General features: G+C 48.7%; 1 non-coding gene across 1 annotated transcript; it reads right to left on the bottom strand.

Moving 5' to 3' along the window:
• Positions 1-5839: 5839 nt before the first annotated feature.
• On the bottom strand, positions 5840-5911 carry TRNAW-CCA (transfer RNA tryptophan (anticodon CCA)). The gene has a single exon. It is a non-coding gene; the product is annotated as a tRNA-Trp (tRNA).
• Between the last annotated feature and the right edge of the window lie 14004 nt (positions 5912-19915).

A 19915-nucleotide genomic window follows, 5' to 3' on the forward strand; every position in this document is an offset into this window, starting at 1 on the left:
TTACTGAAAGAGCCTTTTGTTTCGTAGGAATTACCTTGGGAAAGAATCTGCGAGGCTTACTGTTTGTCTCACTGGCTAGTTGGAGTGTAATACACATGTTCTGCTCTCTGCGGTTTGCAGTGTAGAAGTCGGGGCCTACTATTTACATGGATTCTCCTGATTTAAAAGGGAAGAAGAGTGTTCAAATTCTGTTTTTTTTAAAAAAAGTTGAAATAACAAAAAAACGGAAAAGGGAAAGCACTTCATGACGAGTGAACATCTTCCCATAGCGACTGTCTGTCACCGCCAGTGCTGCTGTAGCGGCTCTGTTGCAAGCGCGCGTGTGCTCAGCGTTTACAGTTCAGAGATGAGTAAATGGCAGTTTAGAAATTGCCGAGCCTCGCGCTTCTGCCAGAGTAGAGATGCAACCTCTCATGAAGAAGGTACATGAATTCCTCAGGGGTCTGGGCTTAGCATCCCAACATTGCGTACCCAGGGCACCAGCTATGCCAATTTGCGTCTCTGAAAAACATCATTTAAGCTCTGGACCAGAACATAAGGTCATCTTCCCTTTGGAAAAGAAAAATGAATTGGAAACACCCCGAAAGCCGTGTTGCCTCAGATTTATTCCAAGTAAACTTTCACACTTCCTCAACTCGAGATAAGGACAGGGCTGAGAAGTGTCACGTGGGCGTCATCTATTAAAAGTACTCTGTGAGGTTAGGATGAGTGGCTTTTTTAGGGCGGGTCCTGGGTTGTGTTGGGGTCTAGTTTGACAGCCCCGGAGAGGCCAGTCTTCCTCCTGAACTCATTCATGCAGCCATTCTGATGGGGTACGTGTCTCTACTGCCAGATGGAAGACTTTTCGGGAACCCTTCTGTGCCACCGTGGTACCCACATGGCCAAAGAAGTCAGTTGTTTTCAGAAGGCTTGGTATACATGGCTGTTTTAGGTCTTCATGTTTGGCTGTAACTACGTTTGGACCGTTCAAAAGGATAGAATTGAGCACAAGTATCATCATTATTTTAGATTTATATGGTTGGGATGTTTTAACATTGTCGGAGAAAATCGTCAAAGCTGATATTTTTATAAAGTTATGTTAACAATGTCTCGATTTCATAAATCAAAGGGATCATTAAAGCAAAGCCTAAAAATTGATTACGCTGCTATGCGACATCTATGAAATGAATTAAAAGCTTTGGAGAATCCGAGGTTATTTATTTCTCTTTTTCGGCCTGTTAACATTCTCCTTGGTGCATTTATCCCCTTATGTCATTGGGGCTCATGGTTTTTTCCTTCTCTGTCGTGTTTAAGTATGATTTTTCAGCAAAACTGCTAGAAACTAGCTGTTGTTTCACTGCTAAGAAGAACGTCTCACTACTTGTGCCTCTAACTGGTCAATTCACAGACACGACAACTTCAAGTTCTGTATGTAAAGAGAAGAAAGACAGCATTCTGCTCAAGAAATACAGCAACAAAGCTGGAGAAGTAGATGGGGCAACAGCCACAAACAGCGACCTTCTTAATGCAGTGTTTCGCCTTGATTTGCAGTTTGAAATGCTCCCTACAGACAGTGGCAACAATTGTTTGAAGACCCTCACTGGTCATTTTTTAAAAATGTCATTGACCAATTGACAATGTGGTTTAACTCTGAAGATCAAAATGTGTTCCCCGGCCCCACCTGAGGATTTTTTTTTTTTTAAATTTCATTTGGAATTTATAGTTTAGTCAATCCAATACAACGTTTGACTTTTTCTGTGGAATTGACTTTCCTAACATTTCAAAATTTTAACCCATCAAGAAGAAAAGAAAATTCTCAAAGCTGGACTTTTTTTGCTCAATGTAAATCTGTTAAAAAATTTGCAGTGTGCTGGTGTAAGATAAAACTTTTCTTGCGTGATTTAATTAGTTGTGATTTTTCTCACTTACATTCAGGGAAGTGTATGTGTGTTATTCAGAGATACTTGAGGAGTGAATGCCTTGCCTGCCGGGGGATGGGTGTGTTCTTTGTACCCAGAGAGGTGTCAGCTTTCATTCGGATCTCTGACAGATGCTGAGAAATCCTGATAGAAGTGGGGCAAAGAGAAAAAGGAGTGTATTTGCTGGTAAAAACCCATCTCTTTACACCATCAAGGACCAGGGAAGTGACAGTTAAACTTGGGGCTTCAGGGTTGACCTCCTGTTAGAAGAAGAGGAGTTGGAAGTAACTCTTGTAAGACTTGGTCTCTCTGCCTGTGGAGCTGCTGGACTTATAAGATGCTGTTTACTTTCCACCAGGACTTTATGTTGCCCCTGTTTGTCATCCAGCACCCTGGGGAAGGCACGTGGAGCCCAGAGCTTGCTGCCTGTCTGGCTGTGTGTGCCTGGCAGCCAAGCAGGGGCCAGAGTGGAGGTGTGGGTGGCTGACAGTGCTCTGCCCTGCAGGTCAGGTGGGGATGTGGCCGCCCAAGCTCTGAAGTTACTGTAATTCCCCGCCAATAACAAGAGGAGGCTTGCCGCTTGAGCCAGGCGGAGTGAGCTCTCACAGTTTTTAACTTTTCAAAACATTTTTTCCCCCTAAAGTTCTAACATGATTTTTCCTCCTGCATCGGGTTGACTTGAGAAGCTTTAAACAATTAATCATTTAAATTCATGTTAATAAGAATTTTTGTATCCAGGCCACGTTTTTAAAAATTTACTGTAGAATGAATGAAAGTTGAACTCTAAAATGATACTTCTTGGTTTCCTCGAATCATAATAGCCTTTAGATTTCCTTCATCCTCAAAGACTTAAGAGAGCCATTCTCTGACAAGAGGGTGACACAGATGCCCAGCTCTGGCAATGGGGACACGAGTGACCGGCCACTTCACTGGCATGGCTGGGTTAGCACTTACTGATAAATGTAGCACCCCAAATTTTAAATTGCCTTTATTAAAAACACACACGTTACAGAAAATGGATTAACAGTATATGCATTCATCCAAACCATATATAGGAAAAATTTAATTCTTCATTTCAGACTTAAACAACTCATGTTCTTACAGTAAACTCTCTTATACCTAAAAAAATCTCAAAGTCATCTCTGAAAGCCTGATAACTGTGCTTCCATTTTAGTTTTTTTCCTAACATAAAATGTGTCTCATGTGAGGGTACAGAAGGGAGAAATGTTTCCAATCATGTATTCATATCTCAAAGGACTTGAAATTCAACTTCTTGTTTCTTAGTTGATATATTCCATGATGTACATTTTATATGTGGTTTATAAGCTAAGCACTGGCCATTTTTTTTAAGTTTTATTGTTTGTATTTTTCTATGTTTTAACTAATAGATGTGGCTTTTTTCTGGGTAACATTAAGATGCCAAACTACATATATATATATATATATATATAAACAAGAGTTCTATTTTAGCACAAAAGCGTTTTATATTATTTATTGAACCCTCTCTTTGTTCTCATCAAAAACATTCCTTACTGCTTCTGCTCCTTTTTATTTGTATAGTTTGTTATTTAAGAAAACACACTCCTTTCTGTTTCATTTTGTTTTGTTCACAAAATAAAATGGAAACAAAGCCTATAGTAGTGTGGGGGCGTGTGGACATCCCTTCTCACGGCCGCAGACTTTCTTCAACAACAGCTAACCCTCAGACCTGTGCCGAGAGGCACGTGCACTTCTTGGGTAACATCTGACCGTGAACTTGCCATGAAGTACTGCTTTCATCTACCTCTTCTGAAGGCCCTGTGCTTGTGGACAGGTTCCCTGAACGCATCACTCTAGACCAGCTCCATTATAGAAGAACTTCAGGAAAGCATGTCGGAGTCCTCTCCTCATGATGTCGATTCCACAGCAGCACGTAGGGGCCCCAGCAAGCGGGGCAGGTAGCTACTTGTATGGCCAGCCTTCGGGAGCTGAAGTCCACCTGCAGAACATCACTTCTGACTCTTCCTTGTGCCGAATCCCTCAATCAATCTTGCCGTCGCCTCAAGATTTGACCGTAGCACCTGATTCGTCAGCTACCTAAATGGAAGCCTCTTCTCCACAGTCTTGAGAAAACGGCCGACTGGGTTTAAAAGCAGCACTTCTGGGAGCAGCTCCTTCGAACGTGACTCTTCCCACCTTACTGATTCAAAATGATTTGGGAAATGGGCTTGTCCACCGTTAAAACTTTGCAAAAGGTCCTATTTTCGAGCAGACCTTTGAGGGGTCCACTTGAAACAGAGTGAAGACGGGCCCCTGTGAGGGGTGAGCAGGTCTGCCCTCACACGCTGACATTTTTCTCTCCTTGTGTCCCCTGCTGCATAACCATCCACGTGGTCACATGTTTGTTCTGTTTGTGGCCAAAGGGTAACACCTTTGAAGAAATAAATCCGTTTTTTCTTGTGCATTGCTATACCAAAATAGGTCAGTGAATTCAATTTTATAAATCTAAAGATTGTACCTGTTTTCTGGTTTTCTCTCTCTTCCCATCGATTGTGCCAGCGGAGGTCACAGCCTCCTCTTAGTGTGTGGTTACCGGCCTGAAATCGTTTCCTGTGTGAGATGCTGGGCCAGGTCTGAGGTCACCTGCCCCATGCATGGCATGTCACTGTTGGTTAGCATCGCCATTTTTCATGGTTATTTGAGGGGCAGGCAGGCTGGTTTTCTTTGTTGATAAATTACTTATATAAACCTCAATAAAAAGGATCTGTATACAAAGAGACTTAACTTTGGTGTGCTGTTTTTCCACCCAGCTAAAACCTCCATTTCTTCATCAAGCTGTTCGGTTATCAGGAGGTGACTTTGTTTGTAAGAAATCCTGATTTGGGGGGAAATTCACACAGAGGCAGATTTTATTGTAGGAAGGGAACTGCCAACAAGTTCTGCCAATTTCAAGGATTGTTGGAGCACAGCCAAGTTCAGTGTCAGGGTTTGGGAGACTAACCTGCTTGTGGAAGGCATGGAAAGGCGCCAGGAAAGTCTGGGAGAGCCGGGAGGTCTGTCTCGTCTCTAGTTTTTTTAGGAGATCAGCCAGGCCTCCCGCGTGTACTCTCAGGGTGACCCTGGCGTCCCTCCCAGACGTTAAGGCCTCTCCTCCATCCCTGCTCCCACAAAGACCTGAGGAGAGACCCCCGTGGCCTGTGTCAGTTTAAGGCAGAAATTTAAGGAGGTGGTGGCCCCAGAGCCACAGGCATGCCTGGGCATGACTGCCGGCTTGTTGGTCCACAGGTCGAGGGTAGGGTAGGTACCTCTCTCCTTGAGCTGGAGATACCTGTCCCTGACTGGTTCAGGAAAGACGGCCATCACGGTTGGCCCATGGAGTGTATTTGTATTTGCCAACTTGAAAACCTCTCCCAAAACAGTCGACAGGACCCCCAGCTGTGGAGCACATGGTCATCATCACGGGCAAAGGGCACCCTGGTGGTGGAGCCCTTGGTCGGATGCAGTAGGTAACCAAGGCCCACTCCTGAGAGCTGCAGAGATCTGGTCACCCCTTGGCACCCAGGAGCAGAGGGAGCGGCCTGGGGACCCTACTCCCAGCAAGGTCACTGGGTAGCCTCTTTGGTCCTCTGTTCTCTCATCCCTAAATTAAGAGAGTTGAATTAGATGGCTTTGAAGGGCCATTCTAGCCAAAAACATCCTCCCAAGTTTCCATTCAAGGGTAAATGTGAGGGACTTCGGCTATACCTGGAGAGCGAAAAGGAAATCTCTTCTCCCACAAGTCCCAGGGCGGCTCCCATATAGCCTGAGTATCTCCTCTATGTCATAAGTAAGTAAGTAAGTGAAGTCGCTCAGTCGTGTCCAACTCTTTGCAACTCCGTGGACTGTAGCCTACCAGGCATCTCCGTCCATGGGATTCTCCAGGCAAGAATACTGGAGTGGGTTACCATTTCCTCCAGGGGATCTTCCCAACCCAGGGATTGAACCCGGGTCTCCTGCATTGGAGGCAGACACTTTAACCTCTGAGCCACCAGGGAAGATAGGAATGGATCCTCTATGGATCCTCTATGTCATCTTCCCCCTCAAACCATGCCTTCCCAATCCAGAGCTCCTGCTGGTTTACCTGGGCAGGAACCAGGTGTTGAACTAAAGGAGAGGCTTTCTTTTCCTGGCTGCTTTCTAACCATCCAGGTACCAGAGGTTGAAAAAAGGTTTCAGTCCGAGTTGTTAAGGCTGGTTATCTCTAAGGATGTGACCAACAAGGCAACCCCTGAGGCTTCACTCTGTGCTCGTGTACGCAGCTTTGGACACGCACGTAACAAAGCCCCTGAGGGGAAGTTTACTTGGTGGCCCACATCAACTCGTCCCTAACAGGTGAAATGGGAGACAGAGGCAGATGGCCACAGCAGGGAGACATTTTGCCTGATTTTCAGATACCCCAAATGACTGGACTCTACAGTTCTCTTCTTAAAGGATAACATTGGAAAGTGGATAAAATGCCCAGTTCATAGAGTTGATTTGATAGCTGGTAAAGGGCTTCCTGGAGAAGGGGATGGCAACCCACTCCAGTATTTTGTGTGAAGAACTCCATGGACAGAGGAGCCTGGCGGCCACAGTCCATGCAGTTACAAAGAGCCGGGCACGACTGAGCCGCTGAACAGCCCCGCCTGCCGGGTGGTGCTAGTGATAACCAACCAGTGCAGGAGACCCGGCTTCCATCCTTTGGTCAGGAAGATCCCTTGGAGGAGGAAATGGCAACTAGCTCCAGTATTCTTGCCTGGAAAAACTCCATGGACAGAGGAGTCTGGTGGGCCACAGGCCATGGGGTCGCTGGGAGTCAGACGCGACGCGACATGACCGAGCCAAACGTGTCTCTACCTGACCGTCAGTCATAGTTTCCTGTGTTGGGAATTTCCAAAGTTTTCTGCCTTTTACGTGTATATTAGTGAAAGTTAGAGGATGCCTCTGGGCCACTAGCCTGATCCTGTTTTAAACCTGTCTTGCGCCTCCTTGTTTCTGTGTGACAGATAAGGATGGTTTCGCTTCTCTGCCTTGAAATGCCCTCCTGACCAAGGAGGAATGGAAAAAGGAAGGAACAGAATTACAAATATTCCATTGGTTTGTGTAAAGTTTGGTCCCTCTAACAAGTGTAAAATAAGATCATGCTGACTGCACTTTTCGAGGTTTAGCTACTAGAGCTGAACACATAATTGTTGCCCTTTCTAGATGCCATTGAAAAAGTTCACCTCTTGTAACTTTAAACGGAGTGTAACCTATAAAAATTTGGAATCACCGTCTTGTACACTTGAAACTAAGATAGTATTGTAAATCAACAATACTTCAATAAAGAACAAGTACACCCCTTTAGTCAGGCTCAATGATTAAGTTTGTCTAGATTACATGTAATACATACCTGATACAGTCACATTAAAACAAAAACAAATGGTTGAAATGACCATTCATTCCAATGACCATGGGCTTCAGAGTCAGGAAGTCCAGGATTTGCATCCTGACAACCCCTTGCTCGCTGTGTGGACCAGCACGATATACATCATCTGTGAAAGTCCCTGCTTCTCTCCTTCCAGGTGAGATAGGCCGGGACCTGGGGTCCTTTACCCAAGTGTTTGCACCAATGTTGGACCAACTCCTTTTGGAGCAAGGGAACACAGACAGTGAGAGACGAACAGTAACTGCGTGCGTGCACAGTTGGGGTAATTCCTCGGAACAAGAAGGTACAAAAGGCCACAAGCAGACTGGCATTGTGGAAGTGCTGGGGGCAAAGGCCGGTACTGCACATGATCCATGCACCTGGCCTCACCACGGGGGTGGGCAGACCACCTAAGCCGCCCCTCCTGCCTGACCCGGGCATCCACCCCCACCCTCCCCTCATGTACAGAACCAGCCTCCCCTCCTCGGGGAGCAAGCGAGACCACCTGTTTCTTGTTCTCGCTCTGTCCTGCTGCAGCACAAGCCCCAGGAAAGCCTTGCCTGGGTTCCTCATCTGGCTTCTTAGCAATTCCTGTTGATTAGAGCCCAAGGACCAGTCAGTAACACAGGCAGTGGGCAGGGCAGGCTTTAGAGCCTCTGGTCTTCTGCAGTGTTTTAAGACTGTGCCTTCTGGGAGGGCCAGAAAGAACTTGGTGGGTTCAAATCCTGGCTCTCTGCTTTTTAAGGTTGTTGTCGTTCAGTCACTAAGTCATGTTCAACTCTTGGTGACCCCACGGACTGCAGCACGCCAGGCTCCTCTGTCCTTCACGGTCTCCCGGAGTTTGCTCAGATGCACGTCCATTGAGTCAGTGGGCTGTGTAAGGTAAGTTGGTTCATTTTTCCGACCCAAAGTTTCTCCATGGGTAAGACGGGCCTGGGGAAAACCCTACTTCCCAGGGTTGTCGGGACTAGGAAATGAGTTCATGGAAGACCTCAGGTTTGCGCGTGATGGCGGCCGGCTCCTTCTTACCTGTGTTTCCACGCATTGATTGTTTACCAAGAGACACCAGCGTTTGGTTAGGTGATGTCCTTTCAGAGACCAGCTGGGACATGGAGCCGGGCTCTCCTCCTCGCCCAGCTGCCGTGGCCTCCAGTTATCTGCGTGGAGCAGAGGCGGGAGTGTGACTGAGTGGCCTGCCCTGGACAGGGGTGGCGTTGGGGGGCAGAATGTGCTTGTGTTGGGAGCTGTCCCCTCCCCCGCTCTGTGCCACCAAATATGTCCATGCGCTCCGACTGCCTGGTCAGCGGCCACCCCGGGCTGCTGTCCCCTGTCCGGACCTGGAGCTCAGCGGCTAATTTTAGAAATGACTTGTCCACTCAGCTGCTGCTATCACACTGGTGCAGGGGGAGGGTGCGGGAGGAGTGGTCAGGGTTGGGTATGTGAACGACGGTGTGAGGAGGGGAGCTGCAGACATTTCTCCTCCGTCCCTGCTCGCCCAGCTTGGCGGGAGCTCTGCGCTGCGACCCGGGGAGGCCCCTCAGACGGGAGTGGATCCTGAGCCCTTGGCCCCGGGTGGAGAAGGTACCGTTGGGCTGGGTTTTACGACAGGCACCCGGTGAGCGGACGGGCATGATTGTCCGGCGTGTGCCTTGGGGGCTGCGGTCGCTGCTGGTCTCGTCTATTTCGGGCCTTTCAGCCTGCGAGGCCTGTTCCCCTTTGCTGGTTGGGTGTTTCACGGAAGAATTTTACAACCACACGCTGGTGCGGGGGAACACTGTTAAAAGATCACCCTGCTTAGGCCCCAGCTGTTGGCCGATTCTTAAATATCTATATACATTTAGAGTCATGGGATAACCACTTTGGAATCTCGGCTGGCAGACAGCAAGGTTCGTATTTTCCCAAAGCTACTAGCGATTTCTGCTTAACTGAGTGTCGGTTGATGCTCAGGGAGCCCAACTCTTTTTCCCCTTTCATGTTTCCAACACTGTTGAGTATCAGCCGTGATGGTAATTGTTTTTTTTATTCCATTTATTCCAAATAAGCATGGCAAGGGAGGAGGGAGGGGATAGTGGGTGACGGTTTGAATTTCATGTGGCGCTGACTTGATCCTCTGTCGGAGAGGAGGTGTTTTCTCTGGCTCACCCATTAGGGGCATTTCTTTGAATGGAGACCTGCTCTGGCCTCAGTGGGTGGCAGGGGCCAGTGGAGACGCTGAGGAGGGGGACACAGAGCTCCCTCCCTGGAGTCAGGCCTCAGGGTTAGGGCCTTGGAGCAGCTTTTCCATAGAGGTGGCTGGGAGGGGAAAGCCCAGTCAGTTCCAAGCCACCCAGTCTGGCCTCGACCCTGGACTTCAGTCCCACAGGGCTTGGAATACTGGGCTGAGGCATTCACTCCTTGACCGGCCAAGCAGATGCATAGCCGGCTCAGCGCCCCAGCTCAGGAGGGGCTGGGGGTCCCACGGGGGCTTCCTGTGTCTGACAGGACCCTGGTTCCCTTGGGGTTGGCTTTGCTACTAAATTTAGGCTCTTCTGGATCTGGGTGATAGGTCTGGGTGGGCTGTGGATAAGATCTAGAATATAATGGCCCAAGATGGGAGGGATTGGAGGGGGAGGGTCTCCGGGTCACCTGACTTTGGAGGGGCTGCGTGTCACCCATGAGACATCCGGTGGCACCTGGGCCAGGTCACCTTGAATAGCCCAGTGTGGGTTCTGCTGACACTGTGACCTCGATCAGTCCCTCCTGGGATCTGAGCTTTAGTTCCACCTTTGAAACCCCAGGGGCCTTGGCGAGATCATCCTGGGGGTGGCAACAAGACTCAGTGTCTGTGGCAGTGTTTCTCCCAAGGTTGGGTCTGCTCACCTCCACCGGCCTGCCCTGTGTGGGGGGGGAAAGGCTTTTAAAACACACATTCCCATCTCAGAACTACTCCACAGTCCTGGGGGGAAGGGACCTTCAGGTCCTCAGACTCTAAACCGATTGAGGGGTCTGCATGTTCAGTCCTGTCTGACTCCTTACAACCCCTTGGACTGTGGCCCACCAGGCCCCTCTGTCCTCTGGAATTTTTCAGGCAAGAACACTGGTGCCCACCAAAGCTGGAGAAACATTTCTCCTCTGTGGGAGCCGATACAACCCCAGGGGGTACCCACCTTGTCAAGACTCAGGGTATCACATACTTGCAAAACATACTTGCACCCATCTGCTATCAGGGTCTGATGAGTGCAAATTTTCATAAGGTCCATGGTCAGCCACGGAGAAGACCAGGCACTTCTGGCGGCTTCCTGAGCTGAGACCAGGAGGCCCCAAACGCCGGAGAGAGCCTCCCGGCACTGCCCAAACAGTGGGAACTCGGGCTGGGTGTCCACGAGGGCTCCAAGAGACAGCCCTTCAGCGGCTCCTGGTTTACCTCGGAAATAAAAACCACTGTCCAAATGGTCCAGTTTAAACAGGTAGTTAGTCACAGTGGTATGTGACATATCGTAAATTTTTTAAAATTAATATATTTTTAGAGCAATTTTAGATTCACAGCAAAATCGAGGGGAAGGTACAGAAATTTCCCATAGACCCCCTGCTTCCTACATCCATAGCCTCCCTTATAAAACCACCCCCCAAGGGTGGGGTATTTGTTAATAGCTGATGAACCTCTACTGACACATCGTTATCACCCCAAGCCCACATTCCATACAAGGGTTCACTCTCAATGGTGTACATTCTATGGGTTTGGAAAATGCACCATGATATGTGCCCATCATCACTGTATCATATAAAATAGTTTCACCACTCTAAAAAGCCTCTGTGCCCTGCATGTTCATCCTTCCCTCTGCTCAACTCCCAGCAGTCACTGACCCTTTCACTGTCTCCACAGTTTTGCCTTTTCCAGAACGTTACATAGTTGGAGTCTACAGGATGTCATCTTTACAGACTGGGCACTTTTCATTTAGCAATATGCACTTAAGTTCCCTCCATGTCTTTTCATGGTACCCCTAATTTTTAAGCTATGTGAAACTGAATTATTTGAAAAATGGAGAAAGTCAGTTTGAGGCAAGTGGAGGGACCCCAAGTGCTGTCACATCCAGCCCCACCTGTTCACAGATGGGGCAGCTGAGGTACAGAGAGGGTTAGCAACTTGCCCAAGGACACACAGCTTTGCAGTGACAGCACTGAGTTTACAATAGCCACTGCCTTCAAGTCAGGCTCCCCATTCTAGGAATAATAACCCAATTTTCCCAATAACAGGCTTCCCTAGTGGCTCAGACAGTAAATAATCTGCCTGCAATGCAGGAGATGCAGGTTCGATCCCTACGTCAGGAATATCCCTTGGAGAAGGGAATGGCAACCCATTCGAGTATTCTTGCCCGGAGAATTTCACGGACAGAGGCATGGCTGCAGTTCATGGGGTTGCAAAGAGTCAGACACAACTGAGCAACTAACACTTTTACTTCCCTGATAACCCCCATCCCTAAAACCTCCACCGTCATCCCCCAAACCTCAAAGGAAAGAATTAAATCTCAGTTCTAGTTTCGACAAAAATTAGCTTTTATCACACAAACAAGGTCATTGGGATGAGAGCTCAGAACCATCAAGGCAGGCGTCATTCCCACTCTCCTTCACTTCTGCTCTCACTTGCTCGCTCTCTCACCCACACACACACTGACACGTACATGCACACCACTCTTTCTGAAGGACCCAGTCACCATCAGCTTCATCTGAATCAGCTCCGCCTGCCCCCACCATGAGTCACGCAGCTCCATAATTTTCCTTTCAGCTACACTGGGTTTCTCCCTGATAACTTCCTTATTTTGAGGAACTACAGTTTGTGGTAGCACAGGAAAGATCTTGGAGTTTCGGTGAGGTGGATTTACCAAATAATGTGGCCAGTACTGGCGCTCAGGGTGGCAGGAAGTTCAAGGTCCGGGGGTCCCAAGGGAATTTTTCTCTGCCCATAAAAGACTGCGTGCATTTTCAGCTGTTTCTTGCGTACCAGCTGGGGTTTGAGTTTCAGTTTCATGGAGGGCAAGCGGATTAGCTGTCGAGAGAGAGAGATGGTTGCTCACCAGGATTAAATGTCTCCACGCTGGGTATTGCTGTAAGCTTGGTCAGGAGCGATCAGCCCCATTTTACAGATCAGGAAGTGAGATTGAGAGGCTTAAGTGACCCAAGGTCATGCAAAGTGAAATGAAAGTGGGACTTGGCACCTTACTGCCAGAGACTTATTTCTTTGGTCTAGTCGAATCAACAGTGTGAACCGAGATAAAACATTATGCAGTGCTGTTCCACAGATGGTGAAGCTGGTTCAAACTCATTTAATCTGTTGACAGTCTAGGAGGGGGCATGATACTATCCCAGTTTTATCCAGAAATCTGAGGACCAGAGAGGGTTAGCGACTTGCCTGGGGCCCCAGAGCCACTAAGCAGTGACGGATCCAGGAGGGACTTTTCCTCTATTCTCTGTCAGCACTGAGTTGACGCATTTTCTCAATTCTTTCTATGTATTGTTTGAAGCAAGATTATTTTGCTTTTTTTTTTCTCCTCTTACCACTCCTCTCCACTTGACATGATTCTCCTAGACCAGGGCTTCTTAACCTCAGCACTATTGACATTTGGGACTGAATAATTCTTTGTCGTGGTGGGGGTGGGGGCAGCTGTCCTGAGCAATGTAGGCTGTTTATCAGCACCCCTGGCCTCTACCCACTAGTACCCTGTCTCCAGTTGTGACAATCAAAAATGCTTTTATGCCAAGTCGCTTCAGTGGTGGCCAGCTCTTTACGACAACCCCAAGGACTGTAGCCCGACAGGCTCCTCTGTCCATGGGATTCTCCAGGCAAGAATACTGGAGTGGGCTGCCATGCCCTCCTCCAGGGGATCTTCCCGACCCAGGGATCGAACCTGCATCTCGTACACCTCCTGCATTGGTAGGTGTGTCCTTTTCCACTAGCGCCACCAAGTGCCTGTGGGTGGACACAATCATCACCTGTTGAAAGCCTTCATCTAGTCCCATTCTGTCCGACAGCACTTTCTTTGATAATAGACGTGTTCTGTATCTGTGCTGTCCAATATGGTAGCTGCTAGCCACGTGTCAAACACATGAAATGTGCCTGGTGCAACTGAGAGGCTGACATTTACATTCATTTACATTTAAATAGCCCCCTGTGGCTAATGGGGCTTCCCAAGTGGCTCAGTGGTAAAAGATCCCACCTGCCAATGTAGGAGACTCGGGTTCGATCCCTGGGTCGGGAAGATTCCCTGGAGGAAGAAGTGGCAGCCCACTCCAGTATTCTTGCCTGGAGGAGAATCCCACGGACAGAGGAGTGTAGCGGACTACAGCCCATGGGGTTGCAGAGAGTCAGACAAGACAGGGACGAAATAGCAGGAGCAGCGTGGCTAATGGCTGCTGTATTAGACAGCAAAGCTCCAGGGAGGAACACAGCAGGAACAGGAAGACAGCCATGTGATGGGGCAATCAAACCCTGAAAACAGTCAGCGGAGCTTCGCAGCAGAAGCCTGACCAGTCTCCCACTTCACTCTGGCAACAGGAAACACCAGACCGGTATTCTGCGGGATCTGGGAGCCATGAGAAATTTCTCACCTGGGAAATGGCTGAAGGCTCCTGATGAGAAAACTGGGGGTCAATCCCATGGGTGTCGTAGGTGGATCCCTATGTGTTGCTGCAGAGAGGAGAACCGGGGCCAGGACGCGGTCATCCCAGCAGGTTAGCTCTCTGGATAGGAGGGAAGAAGCGGCAGGCCCTGGGCACAGGGAGATGAGGACCCTGGTTCTGCTGCTGTGGGAGCTGTGAGTCCTCAGCCGAGTCCCTTCCTTTCCCCGCTTGACAGACTCCAGAAGGTGGGTCTTCTGGCCTGCGAGGGCCGTGCAAGTCTGCTCTAAGAAAAAAGCAATTAGAGCAGACCCCGCATGTCCCCCCTCGTCCTGAGCCAGCAGTGGATGTGACCAACGGGGCACTGATCGGTCCTCCATCCAGGAAATTCTCTGTGAGCAGGGCTGGGCCTCTGAGCCTCTCTTATGGAAGATGAGTCCTGCTGGTCCTCTCTTGTCCATCCTTTTCCATCTCAGGCCTCACCTGCTTTGCCCTCCCTCCTTCTAGCCCACCCTGTCTCTTCATGAGCTCTCTTTCCTTCTGTTAACCTCCCTACCTTCGTTTCCCACTTATCCCCCTCCCTGTTCTCCTCTTCTAGGAGGATGTGGGTTGCTGTGAGTGGCCTGAATCCTCACCCACTTGCTGGCTGTGGGGTTCTCTTGCCCTGATTAGGGAAGGGGGGGGGGGGCCTGTGTGCTGACCAGATCCCTTTTCATTCCCACCTGGCTCTGTGACCACCAGACACAAGGTCTGAGTGAGACTGGCTGGACCATGTACAAATCATGAGTCACTGTTGCCCATTTAGCCTCTAGCAAGCAGCAGTCATCATTCCCTCATTCTACACCCAGGGCAGACATTAATAATCAATCAGATCACCCTTTTCCCTCCAAGCCCAGACGGAAGCTCAAGAGTCCTTCCCAAATAACACTCCAGACACAACTACTCATCTATCAGAGGTGATGAGTTGAAACTACTTGCCTCCCAACTGTATTGGTCAGGATCCTGGGAGGAAAGCGCTCGACCTTCTTGCCAGGTGAGCTCAGGCAAGTGCCTCAACTTATCTGAGTCTCTGCTCTACTGGAGTGATGCCAACCACGTGGTTGCTGTCTTGGGGATGAAATGGGATAATGGATTTTAAGATAATTAAATTTCAGGTCCAGGAGGAATTTAAGAGGGCTGCGAGCAGTTTAGGTGTAAGGTTTCTATCTGAGTGCTTGGCACAAAGTAATTCTCCCTAAATGTGGGTGAATGATCCAGTTCTGGGTCCCGGGCTGGGGTCTCCAGGCTGACTTTGACCGTGGAGTCAAACAAAGATGAAAAGATGACGGAAAGCAGTTATCAGTGATTAAGCATGTGGGTATGTGGCTGTCCTCTTCCCACTTTATGGCTGAGAAAATTGAGTCTCAGAGAACTTCCTAGGCTCCCACAAGGTAATAGCGGCAGCAGGACATGAACTTGGGCCATGATAAGAGATGCAGATACAGACGGCACAAGAAGACATCAGAAATCCCTGCCATAGACTTGCTGGCAATGGCCTGCTCTGTCCCTCGCCAGCTACACTCCTAATTACCCATCCATTCCTTCACTCAGTCATTCAGCAAACATGCACTGAAAGCAAAGTATGTGCCAGGCACTGTTCTAGGCTCTGGGGCCGCATCCGTGGACAGAATAGAAGGAAAGGCTGCACCTCTTAGGGGCCGTGTTCTGCACAAGGAGTCAAAAACTAAACAAGAAACACACAGCAAGATGGACAGTAAGCACTGTGGGGGAAAGAGCAGAATTAGATGATGAACGGCCCTGGGACAGGGTGGAATGGGGCTAGTTAGCCATTTAAATAGGATGGTGAAGGCAGGACCATCGAGAAGATGACTCTGCGCAGACTTGAAAGAGGAGACGATGTGAGCCATGCAGAAAGGAAAGCGCATGAAGCAACGGGGGCAGAATGTGCGAAGGCCCTGAGGTGGGAGCCCATGTGGAAGGACGCATGCAGGCCAGTGTCACGGAAGTAGATGACAAGGGGGACCCTGAGGGCTCTGTGAGTCACCACCAAGACTTGGGAATTTGTCCTTTGAGACAGGTGAGGTCATTGAAGGATTAGCTGCTGGGTCAAGGCTGGACCTTGAGGAGTGAGAGGGAAAGCCTTGAGGCCACTCATACCAGCGTGTCTACATGGAAAACTGTTTCAAGCCATCCCTGGCTTTGGGAGTGACCTTTCCTTTCACCAGCCCTCCTCACCCCTGAGGGGAGACTTGAGACTTCATCCCATGAATTCAGAGCATCTGGGGCCTCTTCATGGGCTTAAAACGGCAGCTGATGAGGCAGGTGTGAGTCTCAGGCCTGGATGAGAATGCGGTGATAAGAGCACTTGCTTAAATTAAGGCTTGACAAAGCCGCCTCAGTAGGGTTGGATCCTGATCCTGGGTCAGTGGGGCTGGCCTGGTGCCTTCGAGGGGCAGGGCGCGAGGAGTAAAGGCAGGGACTGAGCCCTCTGGGCCCGCCCACGGCCCAGTTGAGGACAGCCCAGACCATCAGCCAGGATTCCCCCTGGAGCCTTGAAGCGGAGGGCTATTCTTGGGAAGCAGCCACTGACCTGGCGGGGGCCGGATGGGAAGTGTTGGGAGTCGGGGAAGGGCAGTGACCAGGGCAGCCACCTCACGTCAGGCCTATTCATAACCTGGGCTCCGTCTGTCCAGGCCTGTAGCAGAGCGGATTACGGCTGTGAGTCACTCAGGGACGCTCCAGTGTCTCCTAAGGGAATGAGCCGGGAGGAGGGTCTTTTGTCCTCTTCCGGCCCCTCTCCCCAGGGACCTGGCCTCCCGCTTATTCTCCAGCTCAGCCTCACGTGCCTTTGCAAGTGGGAGAGCCCACACTATGGGGTCTTTTTCTTATGCAAAGACTTGGCTGTTGCACTTGAACGAGTTTTCAGGGTCTCCCGTGGGCACCTGACCTCATCAGAGCTGAAATATCCCTTGTTCAGTCTTTGGATCTTGTGATTTCACCCCTGCCAGGCCCTGCAGGAGCGCTACAGTGTCAGCCAGTGCTGTGCTGACAGTGTTTAACGGACTGGCTCTAGGAGTAAAAGCCCCGATTTGTGATTTTTCCTAGTTTCTGTAAACACTCCCTGCGCTGATTTCAAGCTATCACGCGACAGCAACCCACTGCGGAGATGGAAAGCGAGGGCCCCAGTAGGCTCTCGCGAGATGATGAAACTCACTTGCCATCACCTCACACGGGGTCGGTAAACGAGAGCCACAGTGGGATCTCCCGAGGTGGTGGGAGTGGGCGTGACGTCGCCCCACGCTACACACCTAGAAAGCTAGGGCCACAGTGTGCTCTCGCGAGATGATCCGAGTCGACGTCCTCTCGCAAGGGGTTATAAAGCAAGGGCTACGGTGGGGTCTCGCGAGAAGGGTTCTCCTCAGCGCGGCCTCGCGGGGTCCGTCTCATCAACTTCCCGGATTTGCAGCTCTCACTGTGCGAGGAGATTGCTTGGAATGCTGTTCACCCTGTTTTCTTATGGATAAGTTACTGCTAACAGCTACTGACAGGCCAAAGGGGCCGTTGGAAACTCGTGAACCGTGGTAACTCTGACAGTCGGAGATGGGGGGCTGGGGTCTCTTCCAGGAGTGGGCAGTGAGGGACCCTACTCATAGCTAGAAGTGAGAGAAGTCGAAGGGGGAGGAAAGAGGCCTTTTCCTCCCCTCCTGACCCCCTTCACTAAGATTTTGATGTATCATTAAGATCTGGGTATCCCCAGGGGTTTGGTTGTAGGAACCTCCACAAATACCAAAATCCGTGGAGGCCCAAGTCCCTTATATAAAAAGGAGTAATAGTTACCTTAATATTTACGTATAACCCAACCTAGTTTTCCTCGTATACTTTTAACCATTGCAAGATTGCTAATATCGAATGCAATGCGGATACTGTCCGCAGTTATAAACACGATGTAAATGCTATATAAATACAATGTAAATGTGAATACAGTGTAAATAGTTGTCAGGGTACAGCAAATTCAACTTTTGCTTTTCGGAGCTTTCTGGATATTTTTATCCCCCTCCACCCCCCCGCCCCCAGTTTTTTTAATCCACACTTGGTGGAATTTTCGTTTGCAGAACCTGGACATATGGAAGGGCTCTTCATTTTCTGTGTGGAGTGCTTTGTTACTTGCCCGTTTTGGAGTGTGTACTACGCGCATGCTCTGTATTGCCCTCCGCGGTCTTTACAAGCCAACACTCGCACCTTTCAATTTGACTGCAAATGTTTCCCAGTGGAACCTGAGACACTGCAAGCAGGATGGGAAAACAGTTGCGCTGCTTCCTAAAAAGTCAAACGTAAAGTTAGCAGACAGCCCAGTAGGGCCACCTCCTAGGAATCTCCCTAATAGAAGTGGAAACACATGGGCACCGAGTGGAAACACATGGGCACCGAGTGGAAACAGCGCACCGAGACTTACAGGCCTATTCAGAGCAGCGTAATTCATCCTGCCCTGAAGTGGAAACGGCCCAGATGCCCATCACCTGGTGAATGGATAAAGAGGATGAGGTTTATCCGTAAAAAATGGAATACTGATGTACACAACAATGCAGAAAACCCTTAAAAACATGCAAAATGCAAGAAGCCACATGTAAAATACTGCATTCTCCAGGATTCCATCTATATCAGAAGTCTGGGGCTGAGGGTGGGAACAGCTAGTGACTGCAAATAGGCGTGAAGGGTCTTTAGGGGGCGATTCTGGTCAAATGGCCCAGGATTGCAAAACAATGTAAATTTATTTTAAAAAACTAAGTTTATCAAAAAGCATCTAAGTGTGCACTTACAATGAATGAAGCTTACGGCAGGCATAGAAGTTATACCTTGGTGAAGCGGGTTTTATTTTTAACAGTTTAATCTTTTATTACTGACACCTGGATCCGAGTATGACAGGTTCTTTCCACTTCGGGTTTCCTGATTTACATTTCCCCTTGGACATTTGTCTCTACTATGGAAATAAATAGACCATTAAACTCTCTTCAGCAGGTTCTTATTGATGCTGTCCTTCTGGAAGCCTGACAGTTGGATGGATGAAGTTGTTTTATTAATAAAATGTTCTTAAGCATCCTTTTCCGGGATTCATACTATTCCTTCAACTCGGATGTGTGCTAATTTGGCTTCTCTAGTTACTGGAGGCTCAGTTGGTAAAGAATCCACCTGCAATGCAGAAGACCCTGGTTTGATTCCTATGTTGGGAAGATCTGCTAGGGAAGGGATAGGCTACCCACTCCAGTATTCTTGGGCTTACCTTGTGGCTCAGCTGGTGAAGAAACTATTTGCAGTGGGGAAAACCTGAGTTCAATCCCTGGGTTGGAAGATCCCCTGGAGAAGGGAAAGGCTACCATTCTAGTAGTCCATGGGTCCCAAATAGTTGGACACAACTGAGCAACTCTCACTTTTAGGATTTTTAGTCCTACAGGCAACACAGTGAAGATGTTTTTCTGGTTGAGGATCACTTCCTCAATTTGTTTTCCAAAAGAGGACTTTCTAGGTCAAAAGTTGTGTATGTTTGTTAAGGTTTTGAAAATGATGCTAAAAATGCTTAATCTTTTTCTCAAAGCTCTCAGTCAGTTAAATAGCCAAGGTTTCCTGTGCTTTCCTCATTTTCATGGTCAAATTATATAGCCAATTACTCCCTCACAAAAGAAACACACACTTTTCTGTGATTTCAGCAATCCGGAGAGTGGCTGCTCTGTGGTGGGGAAGGGGGAATGTGGAATAGTTACTAGAAGGGGGTGTGAGGGATTCTCATGAGTTGATAATGTTCTGTTTTTTAAATTGATATGATTTTATGTGGTAAAGTATTCTATCTTAGTTGTACAGCTGAATGAATTATTACACGTGATATACTAGTGTAATCAGCACTCTGTCAACCTAAATAAATCTAGGAGGAAATAATAGTAATAAAAGTTTATTTGGTATTAAAGAATTGCATTTTGAGATACACAGATTCTAATTGCAAAGCAGTGTCCTGCTGGGGAGTAAAATTCAG

The sequence above is a fragment of the Capricornis sumatraensis genome, chromosome 17 (genome assembly GCF_032405125.1).
Source record: "Capricornis sumatraensis isolate serow.1 chromosome 17, serow.2, whole genome shotgun sequence".
Lineage (NCBI taxonomy): Eukaryota > Metazoa > Chordata > Mammalia > Artiodactyla > Bovidae > Capricornis > Capricornis sumatraensis.